Raw genomic sequence first — 22,751 nt, forward strand, 5'->3', positions numbered from 1 at the left:
AGTTATAGAATATAACACAAACACACAAAAATAAGTTGTGTTTCTATACACTATCTATGAAGAATTTGAAAAGGAAAATTAAGAAAAAATTCCATTCACAATAGCATCATGAAATAAGATATTTAGGCATGAATTCAACCAAAGGCATTCAGGACTTATACACTGAAAATCACAAGACATCACAGAAATAAACTAAAGGTCCAAGTTAATGGAAAGACATCTGTGTTCATGGATTAGATGACCTAATATTGTTAAGATAGCAATACTCCCCAAAGCAATTAAAAGATTTGATGCAATCTCTATCAAACACCAATAGCCTATGTTTTAGAAAAGAAAAAGCTAATGTTAAAATTAATCTGGAATTGCAAAGGAATTTGAATGGTCAAACTATATTGAAGAAGACAAACAAAGTGGGAGGACAAACACAAAAATACTGTAAAATTTCCTCATATTTACACTGATCCAAACAGTATGGTACTTTCACAGCATTGATTAATACTTAAGATTGAAATTATAGAAATAAATGAGTTGATCTACAGTCAACTTATTTTCAGCAAGGTTGCAAAGGCTGTTCAGTGAGAAAAGAATCATCTCTTCAATAAATTTGTGTTCAGACAAATGGAAATCCACATGCAAAAGAACAAAGTTGGACCCTTGCCTCACACTAAGTACAAAAATTAATTCCAAATGAGCCAAAGACCTAAGTAAGAGAGTTAAATCCATAAAACTCTTAAAGGAAAACACAGAGACAATTTTCCATAACCTGAGATTTAGCAATAATTTACTAGATATGATACCAAAAGCATAAAGCAACAAAATAGAAAACATCAATACATTAGACTTTATCAAATTTAAAAAAAAATATGCAACAAATGACAATATACAGAGTGAAAAGACACAATTGTCTTTGGTATAAAATATTTGAAAATTATATCTCTCAAAAAGGTTTCGTATCTAAAATATATAAGGAACCATTAAAACTCAGAAAGAATAGAACAACCCAGTAAAAAGCAGGCAAGTGAACTGAATAAATGTTTCTCCAGTGATGATATACAAATAGTCAGTAAACACATGAAAAGTTGCTTAGTGTCATTAGTCATTAGGGAAATGCAAATAAAAACTACATGACATACTCTTCACACCCGCTGAGATAGTCATTCTCCAAAACAGGAATATAACAAGTATGGAGCGGTATGTGGAGAAATTCAACCACTGATATTTGGCTGGTGGTAATGTAAAATGAAGCAGCACTGTTGAAAATAGTTTCCTGTTACTCAATAAATCAAACACGGAATTATATGACCCAGTAATTCCACCACGAGGTATATATATCCAAAACAAATGAAAACAGGTATTTAAACAAAAATTTGTTAGAAATGTTTATTGTAGCACTGTTCAAAATAGGCACAATGCCAAAACAACCCTAATTTGCAAATGAATCAGAAACAAAGTGTGGTTTAGCCATAGGATGAAAAGTTATTCCTCCATAAAAAGTAACAATGTGTGGATAGATGCTGCAATACTGAACCTTGAAATTTTTATGCAAAGTGAAAGAAGCCATATGCAAAGGTAACATGTTGTGTGATTTCACTTATATAAAATATTCAGAATAGGTAAATTCAAGAATTAAAAAGCAGATTAGTAGTGGTCAGGAACTAAGTGGAGGGGGTATTGGGGAGTGACCTCTTAATGTATATGGATTTCTGTTTGGGGTGATGAAAAAGATCTGTTAACTATATAGTAGTCAGAGTTGCAGTACATTATGAATGACCTCAATACCACTGAATAATACACTTTTATGACTGGGGGTAAATTTTATATTACATATATTTCACCACAATATAAAAAGTGGACAGAGTCAATTTATATTCAGTTGCCAGGTCTGTAGAAAATGGAAGTGAGAGAAATCAAGATGATGTACATTGAAAATCGCTAAGATAATAGTTTCTAAGTATTCTCACCACAATGATGTGTGAGATGATGCCCATTTTAATTAGCTTCATCAAGATATTCCACAATGTACACATATTTCTAAACATCATGTTGTGCACCAAAAATACATAAAATTTTATTTTTCAATTAAAAATTTTAAAAGTTGATGCCAAGATTTCAATTTCAAAACAGTAAGTAATGATCAGTTTAATGAATTGGGCACATCCTTGGAGAAAGAAAAGAATATGAGTTTGAATTCGAAATTTTAAGGCTAAGACTTTCCTAAAACATAAAATGACAAGTAATCAGTGGGACATACAGGTTTACAGCTGACGAGTCAAATATGGACTAAAGGTATGGTTTAGTACGTGATAAATGGTGTTGAAGATAATGAGAGTAGATGAGATCAACAAGGGAGCATAGGGTCCTATGAACTTCATCATTTAAGTGTTATAGGAGAAGAAATGACAAAAATGCCAAAACTATTTGGGTAAAATAGACTAAGGTAAAAGAATAACCAGGAACTTCAGAGTAGTCAAAAGTATTGACTGCTGATTAGACTTCAAATATGAAATAAGAAGATGTTGCAGTGGTATGAGTCTGCAGTCCCAGCTACGCAGCAGGCTGAGGTGAGAGGATTACTTGGGCTTAGTAGTTCAAGCACAGACTGGCAACATGAGAAGACTCTGTCTCTCACAAAAAAAAAAAAAAAAGAGAGAGAACAAAGACCTGAGTCATGCCATTTGGATTTATCAATATGAACTCATTTTTAATCTACTTTTCAAATAAAGCAAGATTAAAAGTCAGATTGAAATGATGTGAAGAATGTGTTGAGTTAGGGCAGAAAATGGACAACAGTGGTATTCAATTGAGAATGTTGCCTGAGAGATACAGGTGCAACTAGGGATGTACCTTGAGGTAAATATGCTGTCCTTTTAAATGGAAAAAATTACGTACATTCTAAAAAAATAATAAAGCAGCATACCTTCATTGAGGTAAACTGTCATAAACTTAATGCTTCTAAGATTCTGGGAACTGAATGAAGAACTGTATAAAATATATTTAAAGGATTAAATCAGTATCACAGTAGTCTTATGAATTTACTGTTTCTGGGGCACAAATCTATTCTTCTGAGAATATATAATATCTCATAATTATGTAAATTCTAGCCTAGGTATCTTTTATTATATGAGATTAGAATGATTTTATTTCATTAAGAAAAAAATACAAATCTGTTAAATATCCACTTTTGTTCTTCCTTAGAAAGAATTATTGGCATTACTATATCAACAGGTACTTACATGGATTTTATAGAATTCAGGAGCTATATTCATTGACTTTCTAATCAAATCACTTTATGTTTAAAAACATTATCCAAACCCTTCCATTGAAAACCAGAAAGTAGCAATGCATATAAGCCTATTACTGCTGGTATATTTAATAAGTGTTTTGCTTTTTGAGTGCTAAACTTGGAATTTTTATGCTAAACGTGATTTTCCTTGTATTCAAGGTATTTTCGAGGAGAAGGAAAATAACATAAAAATAACAAAAAGGAAATAACTATTTTCTTAAGATATAGTTTATGTACATAATTTAAAATAAAAACACAATCATGAGTTAAATTTGATAGATAATGTGACACCATCTGCGAGATAGAAGAGGATGATTAGAATACATTATTTACTTCCACAAGGGTTGCATTTTCTAGTATGGTCTGATATATCTGGCTCAGCAAAATGTTTAAAACACATTTTATAAATATTTAAACATTGGAACTACTGAATTAAAAATTCTACATCAAATAATATCATAATATCATTTTTACTAAAAAGTGAAATTAAAGAATAGTTTCAAACTCTCCAAATTATGTAGAATTAGTGAAAGTATTTTTCAAGATAAAGTATTGTAAACAAAATCTGGCATTCTAAAAGTATTGCAGCTTCTTGAGATGCTGGTACACAGCACAGGCTATAAAAAGTATTGGCTAAGAATATAAATTTTAATGTCAGACAGCTTTGAGCTTAGAGCTATGGCTGTACACACTAAATGATATTGAGCAAATAATATCTCCCTTTAAATCTCATTTCTCATCTCTAAAGAGGATCAATAATAGTAGCACCTACTTCATAGCTTTCCTGTGAGAATAATTTATCTATGACATTACCCTTGATTTGTTTTTCAAATTAGTCTATAGACATTTACTGAGAACATACTATAGTCTCACAATTCATTGTTTAAAGTCTTTGGGGCCGGTCACAGTGGGTCACACCCGTAGTCCAAGCACTTTGGGAGGCCAACACAGGTGGATCGCTTGAGGTCAGGAGTTCCAAATCAGCCTGGCCAACATGGTGAAACTCTGTCTCTGCTAAAAATATGAAAATCAGCCAGACATGGCGGCAGGTGCCTGTAATCCCAGCTACTTGGGAGGCTGAGGCAGGACAATGGATTGAATCGGGAGGTGGAGGTTGCAGTGAGCCGAGATCATGCCACTGAACTCCAGCCTAGGTGACAGAGTGAGATTCAGTCTCACAATAAATAAATAAATAAATACAAATAAATAAATAAAGTCTTTGGAACGGAATTTGGTTTGAAATTCAGGATTATTTTAGGTATATTAGCATATATGTTACATTATTTGACACACCAGTAGGATGGTATGTTATCCTTTATTTTTAAAATGTATATTCCTAGAGTGAAATACATGAATATTTACCTTGAGAGGGATAAGTAAAGACTGGAAATACCCAGATATTGCTTTAGGTCAAATGTGTCCATCAAATGAATGATAAAAATTACTCTTTGGTTTTCACAACATTTGGGGTTTTGAATTGCAGCTAAAGTGGAATAGATACTAAATAATAGCTCATTACTTATAATGCACCATACTCATTGTTGAGGGAGAAACTTTGAGTAATTTACATGATTCTTTAGTAATAGTCACAAATATCATATTGGAATAATAATAGAAGATATTGTCAAGGCTTTCCTGAGCATCATGCTCTGTTTAAAGCATTCTACAAACATTAATTCAGAAAAGCTAGGGAAACTGAGGCAGGTTGTAATAATTTCCCTCTGGCTTCTCTATTAATTTCACTATTTTAAATTAATTACTTATACTGTTGGAATACTCTTCTTCCTAAAAGTGAAATATTTGTACTACAGTTCTTTTGCTTAAAATATTTCAGTTTTTGCTCCATAGTTTGTATGATGCACAAAAACTTCTCAGCAGCACAAGATTAAGTGTTATCACTTGGATCTCTGTCAAGTCTCATACTTTCCATTGCATCCAAGTCACCTTACGATCAAACCATACTAATTTATTAGTTTTTCCTGAAGTGTTTTGACCTTTTTAAAAATATCTTTTTACCTTTATATATGACACAAGGATTGATGTAAAAGAATCTAAAGATAAAACCAGTAAATTTGAAAAGGCAGCAGAAGACTACAATAATGCAAATATAAACTATAATTATAGAAGTGACATTGTGAAGGAAAAATAATTGAAGGACTGCTAAAGAGTTAAGTTTCCAATTTAAAAGAGAGAAAATAGTAATGACTAAAATATCCAAGTTTGAATAACTGGAAACAACCAGGATAAAATATTTCTTACTACAACATAGTAGGTTCATTAAGGCATATCTATCTATAATTATAGCTTTATTTCTGGCAATAGTCCAGCCTAAACTCAGTGGCTCAGACATGTGAAAATACTTGAAGTTTCCAGATTATGCCTTATCAGATCTCTTAGAACTTATCAGATACCTCAAAACACTGCTAAAACTTATCTCTCACTTCTTGGTCCATGACTCATATATTCATACATTTTACAATGTTTACTGAATGTCCACCATGTGGTGGGTACTTTACTAGATATTAGTGATACAACTTGGTAATAACAAAGTCTTTGTTTGAATTAATTAATCCCAAATTGTATAATTACAAGTGGAGACAAATTCTATGATAAAGCAACATGGAGCACTGGGAGCTTACAACAGAGAAAGCCACTTCTCTTAATTAGAGATGATTAAGAAAAGATCTGAAAGACAAATTTAAGTTAACTAGTAGGTGTGGGCTAACAGGAGGTATCTTCTAGCCTGAAAGAGGAGCATATAAAAAGGATAAAACTATCTTGGCCTACTAGAGGAAGGCCAGTATGGCTGAAGAAGAGAGAAGAAAGGGCAAGAGTAACAACGGATGACTCAGCAGATCTCTGTATACAAACTAACAAATTTTATTTTTTATCCAAAAGGCAACCAGATATATTTGAAAATCAATAAATATACTATATTAATAGAACAAAATACAAAAAAAACACATGATCATCCCAATAGATGCAGTAAAAGTGTTTAACAAATGCAGCACTCTTCACAATAAAGACTATCAACACACTAGGAATAAAAGGAACTTCAACAGCCTGATAAAGGGCATCAACAACAATAAAATACGAAAATCTACAGATACCATCATATTTAATGGCAAAAGACAGAATGCTTCTCCCCTGAGATCAGGAACATGACAAGCATGGCCACAATAACTTCTATTCAACTTTATACTGGAGGTTCTCACAAGGTAAGAAAGCAATAAAATAAAACAGAAGTTATTTTGTTTATAAAGAAAGAAATATAAAAAAGCCTCTATTAACAGACAATAACATTTTGTATATAGACAATCCAGGCCAGGTGCGGTGGCTCATGCCTGTAATCCCAGCACTTAGGGAGGCCAAGGCAAGTGAATCACCTGAGGCGGGAGTTCGAGACCAGCCTGACCCAATGCGGAGAAATCCCGTCTCTACTAAAAATACAAAATTAGCCAGATGTGGTGGCTCATGCCTGTAATCCTAGTTACTTGTGAGGCTGAGGCAAGAGAATCGCTTGAACCTGGGAGACAGACTTTAAGGTGAGCAAAGATCACTCCATTGCACTCCAGCCTGGGCAACAAGAGCAAAATTCTGTCTCAAAATAAGAAAGAAAGAAAGAAAGAGAAAATTTTGCAGAATCCACAAAGCCACACATATTTCAGAGCATAAGATTAATTTTTTAAATAATTATGTTTTTATATACTAAGAATGAACAAAATGCAAATGAATTAAATCACAATAACATCAAAATAATGGCATATTTAGAAATAAATTTAACAGAAGTACTGCAACAGTTGACTACAAAAGCCTATAAAACACTGTTGAAAGAGATTATGAAATGTTAAATAAACAAAGAAATACATTTACAGATTGGGAGAGGTAATGTTTGGGGAGTGATGTAAATTCTCCACAAATTAATACATTGATTCAGCTTTTCAATCAAAATCCAAACTGATGTTTTTGAAAAAAACTTAACAAGCTGATCTTAAATTTACATGAAAATTCAAAGAACCCAAAATAGCCAAAGCAATCTTGATAAATAAAGATAACATTGGATAAATTACATTATCCAATTTTAAAACTTACTACCATGCAGTAATCAAGTATGATACTGGTCTAGAATTGGAATCCAGAAAAAAAATCCTGAAATGTATGGTCAATTTATTTTCTCAACGGTACTTAAGCAATTCAGTAGGTAAGGATACTTTTTTCAACCAATTATTGTGGAACAGTTCTATATTCACATGCAAAAAGATTAATTCAGAGGCTTACCTCATATCATGTATAAAAAGTAACTCAAATGGATTATTGTGCAGAAAAGAGTTAACATAGCAGGCCTGAGAATACTACCATTAGAAAGGCATGTTTGCAAAATGGGCCCTTGGCCTAAGAATGAATTTCTTACCATTCCTTAAATGATGGGCATGGTTCAATGTGCCTAAGGGGTTTGTATGAAAAATATAATTTATACTAAATACATGTTTTCCTTCTGGTAGTCTGGAGTTTTCATAGATGCTAAGGACAAGATACATATAAGGTCTGCCCCCAGGAAAAACCAAGGGCAATAAATCTCTAATAACCTTTCCTAATAGGCAACGTCTCACATGTGTTATGACAGTTAGATACTAGAGGAGTTAAATGCCTCCTCTGTGATTTTACAGTTAGTTTTGGAAGCTTGTACATGTTTTTTTCTGAACTTCACTGCCATGCACCTTTTCCCTTTATGGGTTTTTATTTGTGTTCTTTTACTGCAACAAATCTTACCTGAGTGTATGGCTTTATGTTGTGTCCTGTGAGTCTACCTAGCAAATGACCAAACCTGGTAGTGATCTTAGGGAACCCCAACACAATTATATACCTAAATTTAAGAGTTACAAGAAAATGTAGGAGCAGCAAATCTTCATAATGTTAAGTTGGCAAAGATTTCTCACATGTGACACCAAAATCACATGGGAATTTTAAAAATTGATATTTGAACTTCATCAAAATTATCATTATTTCACTTAACATCACATTTTAAAAGCACACAGACAAGCTACAAAATGGACTGAGAAAATACTTGCATCAGATATCTGATAAAACACTCTATCATTAATATATATATATACACACACACATATATTTCTGTGTGTGTGTATATTTATATATCCATATATATATATAACATAACCTAATAAGACAAACCCAATAGTATTCACAAAGTACTTGAATGAATATATAATGCAATTAATGAAATTAATGGCTTATAGGCACAAAAATGGTCAATTCATTGTCGCTATTAAAAATTGAATCCACAATGAAGTATCATATCAAACCTACTAAAATGACTATAATCCAAAAGACATACAGAAACAAGCACTGATGAGGATTTAAAGAAACTAGAAACAGCATACTTTGCTATTTGTCATGCAAAATAGTAGAAATACTTTGGAAAATTGTCTGGCAGTTTCTGGTAAGTTGAATATAAATTTACCATATGACCATATATTTCACTACTAGATAACCACTCAATAAGAAAGAAAATGTATTTTCACATAAATTCTTGTTCATAGCAGCATTATTCATAATATGTAAAATGCAAAAGAAAAAAATAACCAACACCTGGTGAATTAATACAATGGAATCCTGTGCAGCATTGAACAAGAAGAACAAAGCATTAATATATCCTACTACACAGGACCTCAAAATCATTACTCTTAGTGAAAGAATACAGGCATCATAAAAGATCACATATCATGTGACTGATTCGTATGATTTGTCTCAAGACAAATCTGTAGAGACAGAAAATACATGTGCACTTGCCTGGGCTGGCAATGAGAGAAGAGTGACTGCAAGTGAGGCCTAGGTTTCTTTTTGCAGTAATAGAAATATTCTTAAATTAGATTGTCCTGATAGTTGTACAACTCTGTAAGTATCCTAAAAATTGAATAATTGAATCTTTAAAATTACTGAATTTCAATATATGATGGAATCATAACTCAATAAAGCTGTTAAATTAAGCCATTTCTCATGGCTTAGTAATGTAATTTTTGTAAATTTATGTTATGTGCTTGAGAAATTGTTGATAGTCGCTTCTGTTTGACATTGATTAGTGATAGCATGCCACATCTTTTTCCTTCCTTTAACTTTTAACCAATTTGTGTCTTTACATAAAAAGTCTTTCTTATAGGCAGCATACAGTTATATCCGAAGTTATTATCAAATAACATTTTCCTTTTAATTGGAGATATTTAACAATTTACATCAGTGAAATTATTGATATGTTTGGGTTTAAATTTATCACCTTGCTTTGTTTCTATTTGTTTCACCTGTTCCTTGTTTTTCTCTTCCTCTTCCTCTTGTTCTCCCTTCTGTTTTTTTTTTTTTTTTTTTTTTTTGAGACGGAGTTTCGCTCTTGATACCCAGGCTGGAGTGCAATGGCGCGATCTCGGCTCACCGCAACCTCCGCCTCCTGGGTTCAGGCAATTCTCCTGCCTCAGCCTCCTGAGTAGCTGGGATTACAGGCACGCGCCACCATGCCCAGCTAATTTTTTGTATTAGTAGAGACGGGGTTTCACCATGTTGACCAGGATGGTCTCGATCTCTTGACCTCGTGATCCACCCGCCTCGGCCTCCCAAAGTGCTGGGATTACAGGCTTGAGCCACCGCGCCCGGCCTGCCTTCTGTTTTTAATTGCAAAACTTTATTGTAGTTTCAGGTTCACAACAAAACACAATGGAAAGTACAAAAGTTTCATTACTTCCTGTCCCACACACACACAAACAACTTTCTTTCTATTGACAATCTGTACCACACTGGTACATTTGTTACAACTGATTGACCTGAATCTAAATTGATGTATCATTACTAGCCAAAGTTCATAGACTACATGAGGGTTCCACAATCTATGGGTTTTAACAATATGCTTACTTGCCATCTGTATATCTTGCTTGGGAAGGTGTCTCTTCAAGTCATTTTTAATTACATTGTACTTTTTTTCTTTCTTTTTCTTTTTTGAGACAGAGTTTTTGCTCCTTCACCCAGGCTGGAGTGAAGTGGCACCATCTCAGTTCACTACTACCTCCACACCCCGGGTTCAAGTTATTCTCCTGCCTCAACCTCTCGAGTAGCTGGGATTAGAGGCACCTGCCACCACGCCCCACTAATTTTTGTAACTTCAGTATAGACGGGGATTTGTCTCATTGGCCAGGCTGGGCACAAACTCCTGACCTCAAGTGATCCACCTGTTCCGGCTTCTCAGAGTGCTAGGATTACAGATGTGAGCCACTATGGCCAGCCCAGATTATGCATTTTATTATTGAGTTTTAATAGTTCATTGCATATTTTGGATAACAGTTCTTTGTGAAAGGAACTTTTTATAAATATTTTCTGTCTATAATTTATCTTCTGATTCTCTTGACATAATCTTTTACAGATAAGTTTTAATTTTAATGAACCCTACTTTATCAATTATTTCTTTTAAGAATTGTGTCTTTGGTGTTGTAGCTAAAAGGTCATTGCATATCCAAGATCATTCAGGTTTTCTTCTATGTTATCTTATAGAAATTTTACATTTTGCATTTTACATTTAAGTCTATGAAGCATCTTGAATTAATATTTTGTGACAGTTCTGTGGCTATGTAGAATTCTTTGGATATGCATATTCAGTTTCACAGCACAATTTGTTAAAAAGATATGTTTGCTCCATTATATTGTCTTTGCTCTTTTGTCAAAGATCATTTAACTATATTCATCTGAGTCTACTTCTGAGCTCCCTATTCTGTTCTATTCTTTGTTTATTCTTTCACCAACACTATCTTGATGTTGGGTAGTACCAGTGCTCTATCATTCTTTAATCTTCAGGTCTTTGTCAGAGATTGCAGGTCTTTTGCCTTTCTCTGTAAACTTAGAATTCTAAATTAACTGATTCTAAAGTTATTTTATTAATATCCACAATAATTTTTATTCCATTTTCATTGAATCTATAAATTTCAGAAGAACTGATATCTTAATAGTATTAAATCTATCCATGAACTATTTCCTCAATTTATTTAGATTTTTTTTATTTTTTAGAGTTTTGTAGTTTTCCTTACATAGAGTTTTATAATTTCCCTTATATAGATGTTACTACTATTCTGTTATAGTTATATGTAACTACTGTGTTTCTTCTTGAGTGTTAATATAAATGGTGTTGTGTTTTATAAATTTGAAATTTTGACTGTTTTTTGCTGCCATAAAGAAAGTCAACTTTTTTTTTTTTTTTTTTTTTTTTTTTTTTTTTTTGAGACAGAGTTTCGCTCTTGTTACCCAGGCTGGAGTGCAATGGCACGATCTCGGCTCACCGCAACCTCCGCCTCCTGAGTTCAGGCAATTCTCCTGCCTCAGCCTCCTGAGTAGCTGGGATTACAGGCACGCGCCACCATGCCCAGCTAATTTTTTGTATTTTTAGTAGAGACGGGGTTTCACCATGTTGACCAGGATGGTCTCGATCTCTTGACCTCGTGATCCACCCGCCTCGGCCTCCCAAAGTGCTGGGATTACAGGCTTGAGCCACCGTGCCCGGCCTGAAAGTAAACTTTTTATACTAAATTTTTATCTGGAATCTTTCTATAATAACATTAGTTACAGAAGTTTCCTTGGGATTTCCTATATAGACAATCATTTTATCGGTATTCTTTTTTTGTAAATTTTCTTGTATTATTAACTTGAACTTCCTGTAGGATACTGAAAAACAGTGGTAGATGAAACATTCTTTCTTTCTTTTTCATCTCACCTGGAAAGTTTTAAGTTTCTCACTATTAAGTTTCATGTTAGCCATAGTTTTCTTTTTTTAAAGATATTTTTCATCAAGTTTAGGAAATTCTCCTCTATATCTAGTTTCCCGAGGGTTTTTAGTATGAATAGGTATTGGATTTTGTCAAATGCCTTTTCTGCATCTATTATTATGATCATTTGGTTTTACTTTTTTAGCCTGTTAATGTAATGAGTTACAATAACTGCATTTCAAACACTGGACCGGCATTTCATACATGAAATAAGTCTTTTTGATCATGGTGTATAGTTCTTTTTATATATTATTGGATTCAATTTGCTAATATTTTGTTGATAAATTCTGCATCTATTTTCCTGAGATATATTAGACTAGTTTTCTTGTGATGTCTCTGTCTGATTTTGGTATTAAGGTAATGGTGGTCTCACTGAATGAATTAAGTAGTAGTTTCTTTCCTTCTATTGTCTGAAAAGTCTGTAGAGAATTGGTATCATTTTCATTTATTCCAGAAATATTTGGCAGAATTTCCTGCCAACACGTGGTGCCTTCTGCTTTGAAAGCTTATTATTTGCTGATTCAATTTCTTTCATATATATGGTCCTCTTTAGATTGTTTATTTCTTCCTGTGTGAGTTATGCCTCAGTGCAGCTTTCCAGAAATTGTTCAATTTTATAAGCATTATCAAACTTGTGTGCATAGAGTTTTTAAAATAATATTCTACTTTAATGTCCATAGGATCCATAGAGATGCCTTCTCTTTCATTTCTGACATTGGTAGTTTGTGACTTCTCCCTTTTTTCTTTGTTACTCTGGCTAAACTCTTTTTAAATTTCTTAATCTTTTAAAGACTCAGCTTTGGGTTTTTTATTTCTCTATTGATAATTGCTTACAATTTTATTGATTTCTACTCTAATTTTTATTTTTTTTCTGCTTACTTTGAATTTAATTTGCTTTATTTAATTTAGTAGAAGCAAAGATTATTCATTTTAGATCTTTGTTTTTTGCTAATATATGAATTCAGCGCTATAAATTATTTTCCAAGCACTGCTTTTTGCTGCATACAACGTATTTTGATAATTTGTATTTCTATTTTCATTTAACTAAAAATATTATTAGTTGTTCTTGAAATTTCTTCTTTGAATGATGTATTATTGTAAAATGTGTTATTTAATCACCAAGTATTTGGAAGTTTTCCAACTACCTTTTTCTTATCTATTTGTAGGTTAATTCCTCTATGATCTACAGCAAGTATAATTTCTGTTCTTTTAAATTTGTTAAGGTGTGTTTTATAACCCAGAATGTTGTCCATCATGGTTAGTGTTGAATATGACCTTTAGTAAAATTTGTAATCTGCTGTTGTTGAATGAAACAGTTTATAGATGCAATTATATCCAATTGATTAATGGCTCGCTTGAGTTCAACCATGTCTTTACTAATAATTTTCTGCCTGTTGGATCTGTTTATTTCTGACAAGAGTTGTTAAAGTCTCCAACTAAAGGTGGATTCATCTATTTTTTCTTTTAGGTCTATTGGTTTTTGCCTCATGTATTTTGATGCTCTGTTGTGAGGTCCATACTCATTGAAAATTGTTATGTTTTCTTGGAGTATTGATTCTTTATTATTATGTAATGCCTCTCTCCCTTAAATTTATATGTGGCTTTATATATATATATATACACACACATTTCTTTTTTTTTTTTTTTTTCTTCAGATAGAATTTCACTCTGTTGCCCAGGCTAGAGTGCAGTAGCATAATCTCGGCTCACTACAATCTCTGCCTCCCAGGTTCAAATGATTCTCCTGCCTCAGTCTCCCAAGTAGCTGGGATTACAGGTGTCCACTACCACACCTGGCTAATTTTTGTATTTTTAGTAGAGACAGATTTCACCATCTTGGCCAGGTTGGTCTTGAACCTCTAACCTCAAGTGATCCACCCGCCTCACCGTCTCAAAGTCCTGAGATTACAGGTATGAGCCACCGCACCTGGCCATAAAATGTTTTTTTTGTAGACAACATATACTTTGGTCTTGCTTTTTGATCTGTTCAGATAACCCCTGTCTTTTAACTGGTATATTTAGGCCATTGGCATTTAAAGTGATTATTGCTATACTTGGATTAATATCTATCATATTTGTGACTGTTTTCTGTTTCCCTTGCCCTTTGTTCCTACTGTTATCTTCCACATATTTTCTTGAATTTTAATTGAGATTTAATTGAGCATTTAATATGACTCTGAATTCCCTTCTTTCTTAACATACATTAAACCATTTAAAAAAATTTTTTTTAGTATTTGCCCTAGAATTTTCAATATACATTTACAACTTCATCAAGTTCAAGTTCATATAACACTATCCCAGTTTAATGGGCAGTGCAAATGCCTTACAATAAAATACTCCTAATTCTTTCCCATTCTTTTTTCTCATTGCTGTAATTCATTTCAATTATACATAAATATACATCCACTTACAAGTAAATATACACACATAAGCATATAAAATCAAATATATTGTTGACAATGTTATTTTGAAAAAACTTATCTGTTAGATTAAGAATAAAAAAATTTTAAGTTTTATTTCACGTTCACTTAGTCCACCTCAGATACCTTTCCTTTCTTTATGGAAATCTGAGTTTCTGACCTATGTATTTTTTTTTTCTCTGACAAACTTCTTTTAACATTTCTTGCAAGGCAGATCTAATGGCATCAGATTCCTTCAACTTTTATTTGTCTGAGAAAGGTTTTATTTTTCCTTCACTTTTGAAGAATAGTTTCGCAGGATACAGGTTGATGGCTTTTTTCTCTCAACATTTTATTTTACTTCACTTTTTTCTGGCTTACATGGTTTCTGAGAGGTCTGATGTAATTCGTCTTTGATCCTCTATATGTAAGCGATTTTGTTTAACTGGCTTCCTTCAGTATAGTTTCTTTAAAATTCTGAAGTTTCAATTTGACAAGCATGAGTTGAGTTTCTTTTGGCATTTATCCCGCTTTGTGTTTTCTAAGTTCCCTCAATCTGTGGTTTGGTGTCTGACAATAATTTCGAGCAATTCTATGTCATTATTGCTTTTGCTTTATTCTTTCTTCTGGTATTCACATTATGCATATATTACCACCTCTTGTTGTTGTCCCACAATTCTAGATATTGTTTTCTGTTTCCTGCCCAAAGATTTTTTGTTTTGCTTTGTTTTGATTTTAATTTTGGAAGTTTCTATTGTTATATACTCAAGTTCAGTTATTCTTTCCTCTGCATGTCCAGTCTACTATTGAGCCCATCAAAAAATATTATTTCTTTTTGTAACAATGTTTTTGGTTTCTAACATTTTTTAATTTTTTCTTAGGATTTCCATCTGTCCTCTGTCATCCATCTGTTATGAATATTGTCTACTATTTTTTTCATCAAAGCCCTTAGCATATTGATCATAGATGCAAAAATTTCCTGGTTTGATAATCCCAGCATTCCGGACATATTTGACTCTGGTTTAATACTTACTCAGTCTCTCCAACCTGTGTTTTTTTCTACTGTTGTTGTTTTCTTTTTGTATTTATTATGCATTGTAGTATTTTGTTGAAACCTGGACATGATATGCCAAGTAAAAGGAACAGTAGTAAATAGGCCTTTAATAATGTAGTGGTAAGGTACAGTGCAAAGGGAAGCATTCTACAGTTGCATAATTAGTTCTCAGTCTTTTGGTGATTCTATGCCCCCTGGCTATAAATGTTACCAATGCTTCTCAGTTTTTCCCCCCTTAGGTGGGACAGTATGATGGCTAGAGGGGCTGGGGTTGGGTCCATTACTCCATGTGCAAAGCGAGAGCTACCTGGGATTGGGAATTCCCTTCCTCTAGGTAGGTTAGGCTTTGTTAAAGTTCAGTAGGTTACGCTTTGCTAAAATTGTTTTAAGAACAGGCCTTGTTAAGAAAAACAATTTTCCGACATATTCCAAATCCCCTTTCCTTGCCAGAAGCATGACGGGATTTTTCACCCATAGTTACTGTGAGAGTGTTTCCATTCCTGAGGATACAGCTTGCCCCAACCCAAGATTTGTTTCCCCTGGGGTTTTTAACTGTCAGAATTTTAGACTCAGAATCTGCAGCAATTCATCAGGTATGCCTATGCCAAAACTGGTCACGGCATATGTTTCTCCTCCACTAAACTGTGATTCTCTGTATTTGCCTGTCTGCTCTTCCAATTTTAAAGGCAACACTTGCCCTGTGAACTCACCTCTCTCATGGATATAGAAAGAATTTTTGATTTTTCAGCTTGTTCAGATTTCTACTTATTGTTATGATGGGGTCATGACTTCTAAGCTTGTTATATGCTGGACTAAAACCAGATGTCTTGCCACTTTTTCATACTGTGTATTTTATAAGATGAGTACCTTAAATATATGAGTATCTTAATCTCATCTCTTGTATACTAACTCTCAGTTTTTGTTTTGCTGGTAATACATAACTGCAATTTATTAGTTTGTATTTGAGTGATACTATGCCACTTCACTAGAAGATCCTTAGGTTATTACACTTTCATTTCTTTAGCTGTGGCCTTTGCCATTTGTTATCAAATATTTTATATTTACATATGTTATAAATCCTACACTACATTGTTATTATTTTTGTTGAAGTACTCAATTGTCTTTTTTTCTAATGGAAATAACATTTTTAAATGTATTATTATTATTATTATTAAGATAAAGTCTCTCTCTGTCACCCAGGCTGGAGTGCAGTGGCATAATCTTGGCTCACTGCAATGTCCACCTCCTGAGTTTAAGGGATTCTCCTGCCTCAGCCTCCCGAGAAGCTGGAATTACAGGTGTGCACCACCACACCCTGCTAATTTTTGTATTTTTAGTAGAGACAGGATTTCACCATGTTGGCCAGGCTGGTCTTGAACATCTGAACTAAGGTGATTAGCCTGCCTCAGCCTCCCTAAGTGCTGGGATTACAGGCATGGGCCATTGCACGTGCCCAGTCAGTAACTGTCTTTTAAAAAGTTAATTTAATTATGATTGTCTTTAAGTACCCATAAGGGATCAGGTCCAGGGCATTCCCAGGAAACCAAAGTTCATAGATGCTTATATAAAAAGGTGTTCTATTTGTGTATGACCTACACACATCTTCCTGTATACTTTATATTATCTCTTAGGTTACTTATAATATTTAATACAATTTAAATGCTACATAAATAGTTGTTATATTATACCATTTAGGGAATAACAACAATAAAATAGTACAAGTGCATATGCCATTTTTAAAAGTATTTTTGATTCACAGTTAATTGAATCCATCAATGTGAAATCCACAGATTCAGCAGTTTGACTATATATAGAAATCTTCCATCTGATATGTGTATAGTTAACAATATAACTTATTTTCATTTCTGTAGATCTATATTCATACCTGGTTTGATATTCTTCTTCTTGAAGAAACTGCTTTAACATTTTGATTGATCTTCTAGTGATGAAACGAATGCTTTCAGCTGTTCAGTGTCTGAAAAATAAATCTCCATTTTAACATAGAGTTTGAAATATTTTCATTTGGTATAGAATTCTAAGTTTACTATGTTTTGAGGGACTTTTAGATGTTTCTCCACCATATTCTTGCTTGCACTGTTTCTTGTAAAAAATCTGCTGTCATTCTAAAGTTTGGTTCTCTGTACATGTGTTTTTGTTTTTCTTATTGTTTTTAATTTTTATCATTGATTTTGAGCAATATAATTATAATATTCTTTTGTGTAGTTTTCATCATCTTTTTTGGGCATAAGTTTCACTGAACTTCTTGGAACTGTGGATTTATAATTATAATCACATTTGGGAAAATTTCAGCCATTATTTAAATACTTTTCTGCCCCTCCCAATTTTGGCACCTTCCATTACACATATACAGTCCCTTGTTCACCGAGATCTCTCTCTCATACTGCGGCCTCTTGTTCACTGAGATCTCTCATGGCTCTCTGATAGAATTTTCAATTTTCAATAAAAATTACTATCTCTGTGCTTCATTTTAGATAGTGTTTTAGTGCTATGCCTTCAAGTTCACTAATACTTTCTTCAGTAATATCTAATCTGTCATTCTGTCATTAATACTATCTACTGTATTGTGAATTTTGCACATTATACTATTTAGCTTTAGAATGTTAATTTTGTTTCAAATATGTTAATTTTGTTTCAAATATCTTCCATGTCTCTAATTATGTATTTAGTATCTGAAATTCACCTTTAATTATTATACACTCCTGTTGGATAATTCTGACATATTTGTCTAACACAGGTTAGTTTTAATATATTGAATATTACCCATATTATTAATTACATGGAGTTTCTGCTTCTTGGAATGCCTGGCATTTTTTATTGGATGCAAATCCTCATTAATTTTGTCTTCTTGAGTTCTAGTTATTTTTATATACCTACAAATACTCTTCTGTTTAGCTTTGGGACACAGCTAAATTACTCAGAAACAGTTTGATTATTTTGGCTTTCTTTCAACGTTTGTTAGGTCATGCAAAATATTGTTTAAAATAGGACTAATTAATATGCACTTATGATGCAAGATCACCCAATGTTCCATGAGCAATGGGGTGTGCCACTTTGGTAGGAAAAGGCAGCCTTCCAGTCTTCTATGAGTGTCTGGTACTCTACACTCATATCATTTACATTATTTTTCCTAAGACATAAATAATTTCTTCACTGATATGTTCTAATAATACTCTTCTGAATACTCAAGAGAGACACTGGGAAGACTGATAAAATTCTCTCTGTGTAGCTCTCTCCTATTTTTTACTATATCTGTAAACTCTAACTGCCTTGGTCTCTCTGAATTCTAATATCCATCTTCTCACTCTATGTAGTCTCTTATGTTCCCTATACTTGTGTTTTGTCATGAAAACTCTTGGTAGACACTAAGGTGGGACATCAGTAGTGCTGAAATTGCTGAAATTATTGGTTTCCCATCTCTCAAGGATCATTGTCCTTCATTGTCGAATATCTAATTCAAATTCTGAAACGTTGCATATATTTTGTTTTTTTCCTTTATTTTTCTATTTTTCTTTTTTTATCCAGAAACAGAAATCCTCCAAATCTCAGGCCCCTGAAGTATCTTTATTGAAGGCCTTTAATCAATAAAGTCTATTTGTCTCTTTTTAGTTCTTTCCCTGAATTTGTATTATTTGAATATTTTAATGATTTTATTTTATGTCCACTGTTACATTATTTATTCTAAATCTTTGTCTTTTCTTTAGTGGTTCTTCTAAGGAAGTGATGTTCAAGAGGAATGTAGTGTGATCCTGACAGATAATTCTAAGTTTCTGATATTCACATTAAAATAGTAAAAATAAAGTGACAAATTTAATTTTATTGATATATATTATGTAATCAATTTATACAAAATATTATCTTTTCAAATCCTTTCAATATATTTTCAATTATTTCAATCTATATAAATTATTAATAAGACACTTTAAAATTTCCATATCAAGTCTTTGATATCTGGTGTAGATTTTATGTTTATAGTGCATCTCTATTTGAATGTTAAATTTTAATTAATTGGATATATTTGGTATATTTGGTATTCATAAAATATACAGTTTAAAATGTAGATTAATATAACCAGCTTTTAAAAGCATATGTAATTATTTTTAAAAAACTAAATTGAGGCTGGGTGTGGTGACTCACTCCTGTAATCCCAGCATTTAGGAGGCTGAGACAGGCAGATTGCTTCAGCCCAGGAGTTCACAGCCAACCTGTCCCTACAAAAAAAAATCCCAAAAATTAGCTGGGAGTGGTGGTGCACACCTGTAATCCCAGCTACTCAGGAAGCTGAGGCAGGAGAATAGTCTGAGCTTGGGAAGCAGAGGTTGCAGTGAGCTGAGACTGTGCCACCACCCTCCAACCTGGGCAATGGAGAGAAACCATGTATCAAAAAATAAATAAATAGTGCACAAAATTTATTTTCTTTTAATTTTCACACATATAGATAAAACTAATTCATCTATTTTTATAAGAATTGGATTTTAAAGTACAGCAGCTTGAAAGTATGTGTACAAATAAATTCACTAACTCTTGTGCCAATTCAGTATTGCTAGCATTAAATTCAACCATGTATATCAAAAAACAACTTGGTTGGATAAGGAAAATGTAGTGTATATACACAATTAAGCACTATGCAGACAGGAAAAATGAGATCCTGTTATTTGCAACAACTTGGATGGAACTGGAGGTCATTATGTTAAGTGAAATAAATCAGACACAGAAAGACAAACTTTGCATGTTCTCACTTATTTGTAGATGTTAAAAACCAAACCAATAAATTCACGGAGATAGAAAGTAGAAGGATAGTTACCAGAGGCTGGGAAGGGTAATAGAGGTGTGGGAAGTGAGGGGAGATGATTAGTGAGTACAAAAATATGTGTAGTTAGAAAGAATGAATAAGACCTAGTATTTAATAACACAACAAGGTGACTATAGTCAATAATAATTTAATTGTACATTTTAAAATATCTAGAAGAGTATAATTGGATTGTTTGTAACACAAACGATAAATGCTTAAGGGGATGTATATCCATTTTCCATTATGTAATTATTGCTTATTACATGCCTATATTAAAGTATCTAATGTAACCCATAAATATATACACCTACTATGTATCCATAAAATTTTAAAAATAAGTCAAAATAAAAATTTTAAAACCATGAAATCCTAAATTTGTAATTGCCCATAGAGTATTCTTTGATTTTTATAATTATTCACCATATGCATATGTGTGTAAAACACTGTAAATCACAACTAAAGTCAACTGCATGTAGATTCACATTAGAAAATGTGTAAAATTATCAATGATTTCTATTTTGAAAATTTTTCATTTTAACATATAGATTATATCTGTCTATTTGAGTAAAAATAAGCTTTTCCTTTCTTTAAGCTTCAAATTGAACTGAATTCACATGCAATGTGATATCTACAAGAAAATACACCTTACACTGTCAAGTTTTGTCTTTGATTATTAAATATTTGATAGACTTTTTAGTTTCAAAAAATCTGCATTTGAAATTTATTGTACAGTAAATATTTTTTTAGAAAACTCTTCTATGTTGAACCAGAAACAAGTGGCAAATAAAAAAAGTTTATTAAATTTATTATCTTCTATTTATTCTGCTAGTTCTATAAACTGTTAAGGATGCATAACATCTATCATATACACTGTACAAGTCTCACAACTGTATACATGACAATTGAATAAGTCTGCTTCAGAAACCAAGCACAAATATTTTCAACAAGTATATTAGAATGAAATAATGAAGGAAACATTAGATTCCTGTTTTAACAATCTAATGATTATTTATATTTTTTGATCTAAAACAGCTGTCAAGACGAAAATTTAGTTCTTTCATGTCTAGTTTATCTTCTTCTTTAACAAAAAAAAAAAAAAAATACAACTCCACCACAAATTCAAGTTTTTAGGTTGCAAAATGATGACAATTCTTTGTGAATTACAAGTACTGAATGCAAATTTTTCCTATAGATATTAATCGCACATTCTCTATTCCATTACCCAAATCAACTAAAGCTAAAGAAAGTCCTTATAATTTTTCCACTTGGAAGTTCCTAGAGAAATTCCTAACATACTTACTTTCCAATCTCTTCTGGTTTAACTTTTCATTTCCACTAATTTATTTTGCATTTGCATTTTTGGTCCTGTACCAGTACTGTGGTTTTCTTCCAAATTTTAAAATTTGTTCATGTATCTTCAACACTAATGAAATAATTTAATCATATTATAAATAATATAATAATTTTGTAAGTTTAAAGCTAATTACAATTTGCAATGATATTGTTATAACTAATGCTGTCTTCATGAATATTTATTTTAAGCTTAACAATGATACATTGGTGCATATAAAATAAAAGTAATTTAAATAATCAACTTTTAGTTGGAATTGTAATGATGGTATGTTTATATATACTAGAAATGAAAAATATTACATGCACACTCCAATTAAATATCATTTTCCATGATGCAACAGATTTGTGTTTAATACAAATTATTTTAGATTGATTTATTTTATGAATTTGAAATTATAAATACTAAATAATATTAAGTGTTAAGTTCCTGAGTTATACTCATCATACTTCCTTTTTTAACTTATATTTTAGGTCTGAAGGTACATGTGAAGGTTTGTTATATAGGTAAACTCATGTCACAGGGTTTGTTGTACAGATTATTTTACCAACCAGGTATTAAGTCCAGTAGCTAATAGTTATTTTTTCTGCTCCTCTCCCTCCTCCCCTACCTGCCCTCAAGTAGATCCCAGTATCTGTTGTTACCTTCCTTGTGTTCATGAGTTCTCAACATTTAGCTCCTGCTTATAAAGAAGAATATACAGTATTTGTCTTTGTTTCCCATATTAGTTTGCTAAGGATAATGTCCACTAGATCCATCCATGTTCCTACAAAACATATGATATTGTACAGCTGCATAGTATCATTCATCACATTTCAAGTGCTCAGTAGTCACATACAATTTGCTTACTTATTGGGAAGTATGGTTCTGGATGTTAAACTAATATGCCACTAACGTATCACTATCCACCTTGAAATAATATTGTGCCACTTCACATCAAACTTCAAACATCACTTCACTGTCTCCCTTCCATTTTTAAGCTATTACTTTTATGAATTTATTCTACAGCTGATATATTATAAACCCCTAATACATTTTTATTGT

The 22,751-nt window shown here is 32.4% G+C and overlaps 1 pseudogene; it reads right to left on the reverse strand.

Annotated features, from left to right (window-relative positions):
* Window positions 1-22,751, reverse strand: part of LOC105718786 (zygote arrest protein 1-like) — a 783,937-nt pseudogene that overhangs the window by 612,912 nt on the left and 148,274 nt on the right.

The sequence above is a fragment of the Aotus nancymaae genome, unplaced genomic scaffold, assembly GCF_030222135.1.
Source record: "Aotus nancymaae isolate 86718 unplaced genomic scaffold, 86718_ANA_hifiasm-v0.15.2.pri h1tg000003l, whole genome shotgun sequence".
NCBI classification, from domain to species: Eukaryota; Metazoa; Chordata; class Mammalia; order Primates; family Aotidae; genus Aotus; species Aotus nancymaae.